Source organism: Cicer arietinum, chromosome 2 (assembly GCF_000331145.2).
Source record: "Cicer arietinum cultivar CDC Frontier isolate Library 1 chromosome 2, Cicar.CDCFrontier_v2.0, whole genome shotgun sequence".
In the NCBI taxonomy this organism is placed as follows: domain Eukaryota; kingdom Viridiplantae; phylum Streptophyta; class Magnoliopsida; order Fabales; family Fabaceae; genus Cicer; species Cicer arietinum.
Genome location: NC_021161.2, coordinates 5,711,244 through 5,713,669, shown reverse-complemented (window position 1 = coordinate 5,713,669; position 2,426 = coordinate 5,711,244).

Genomic DNA, 2,426 nt, shown 5'->3' with positions numbered 1-2,426 from the left:
TTAAGTTATATATATATATATATATATATTTATATATATATATATATATATATATATATATATATATATATATATATAAATGATTGTGATTTCTCGACAGTATACATTAATTTTTTTACTTACATGAAGAATAACCTCTAAAATAAAATAAAATGAAGAGACTCACATGTCAAATTAATCAATTGTATTAAGCTTTCGAATTATTTGAAGAAACACATTCAATCACACACAAATGCTTGTGTCACTCAAACTATCAATAACCGATTCATGGTTGAAAATTCCATCACTATTTTCCTCCAGGATTTTAAAGTACACACATATTAATTAATTAATACACCTACACATGTTTTCTTATCCATCACTATTATGATATTTTATGTCGACAGAAAATGACTACTCAGTGACTGGACCCAGAATTAGGCTAGTTACTTTTAAAATCCAAAAAAGTAATGTGAACATACGGTTCATCTATCTACCTACATATTCTTTTCCATAATTAGCCATTTTTCATTTCTTTTTATTTTTTAAATTTCTTAATTCTCGATTTGTTTTTTCTTCGGTGATATGAAATTTTAAAAAACTAAAATTAGATTCAGAGTGAGACTAAAATTAAAATGAGACTAAAATGAGACTAAAATTAGCCCCTAAAATATTTTTTTATTCACTTTTATCTCTATTTTAAAAAGTTTTTTGAAAACTTGATACTTTTAAAATCGCTATAAAATCAAAATAAAAACTAAAAGTAATTTTTTTAAGGTTTAACTTGAAATGTCATAATTTTTTTAGTGACTAAAAATATATTCAAAATCAAAAAAATAAAATTCGCCTTCATTTTATTATATTATTAAAAATAAATTTTGGGTCTCTCACTAATTACTAAAGGCTTGGTTGTTCTTGTCATAGTTGGTCTTGATCATAGATAGTGGTGGTAGTTGTCAGACGTGGGTGGTCGGTGGGTAGAGGTGGATGTGTGGCGATGATGAAAATGGTTGAGATGGTGGTCATGATATTTGGTGATGGGAGATGGTGGTTGGATGGTGGTGGGAGGTAGGTGGCGGCAGAGGTTGTCATAGATGGTGGCAGTGATGGTTGAAGATGGTGGTGATAATTGTTAGAAGTGGTGGTCAATGATAACAGAGGTGGTCGATGATAATAACAATGATCAGTAGTCAGTTATTGTTGAAGTGATATTTATGTCTACGAAAATTACAATATCTATTTATTTATTTATTTATTTTGAATCACCCTTAATTTATCTGAATATATTTTAATTTTTAAAATCAAATATTAGAAACTCAAAACCACTTGTGCCTTTAGTTTTTCTTTTTTTGTTGCTGTGGTTGTTGGCATAATTAAGTTGATCAATTTTATCACCCAAGGTTTTAAGGCTTCACAACATGTGGTTACTTATGAAACTCTAGAGGCAAAAAAAAAAAAATAATAATAATAATAATAACAATAATAATAATGAAAAAAATAGATTGAGTAGAAAACAAAGATTCCGGTAACAAAATGTAATGGATTGCTAAGACGCGTATTTTTTTTACACATTAACAAATTTGTGATTTTATATGATTTTTTTTAAAGTTTAAAGAAATTTTCTTCTTAAAATTCATTTGACGTTTTTTATTTTATTATGAGTTATTTAGGCTGATCATGTTATAAAAAAAAGTCATACATTACCTAACTTTTATTAATTTTATCAATGCCATTAGCAAATTTGATAATACGGTTATGAGACACAAATTTGACAGTGACATTAATTACATTGTAAAGAAATAAAAGTGACAAATATTCAGTTAATTCAACTTGGCCAATTCTAAAGTTGTTCATTAAATACATTTTATATTGCAACAACTGTTTTGAAGTCAATGTTATACTCATCTAGTAGAAGAATTTGAATAAGTGTACATTTTAATAGCTTATTGGATGTGTAAAAAAGGGCTTATTTGGACATATTTTATAGCATATACGATTAAATATTTAAGAGAAACATGTGAAAACAATTCAATTTTGTTTCCTCTTTAATTTAGTTAGAGTTTCTTATAAATAAGCACTAATAAAAATACTTATTTAATAAACACTTAATTAATTTGTTTAGACAAACTCATCCTAATACCATTTTGCATATAAATGAACTTATGCTAAACACCAAGTGAACCTAAGCATCACAACATGTAGACTAGCCATAAGCCAGAAGATCTGTTGTTACAAATTCAAGGCAATGTTACAAAGAAGAAGAAAATAAAAATAAAAGTAAAAAATAATTCTATTTCAATGGTATGGTTAGGATGTACATGCAATTGGCATTAGGCAAATAGTAAAGCTAGATAAATAAAAAAAGGGCCATTTGAAAATATAAAAAATAGCAAATTTACACCAAAGTTACAAATTCAATTCCATTAAAAAAATTCATTTGCTAATAA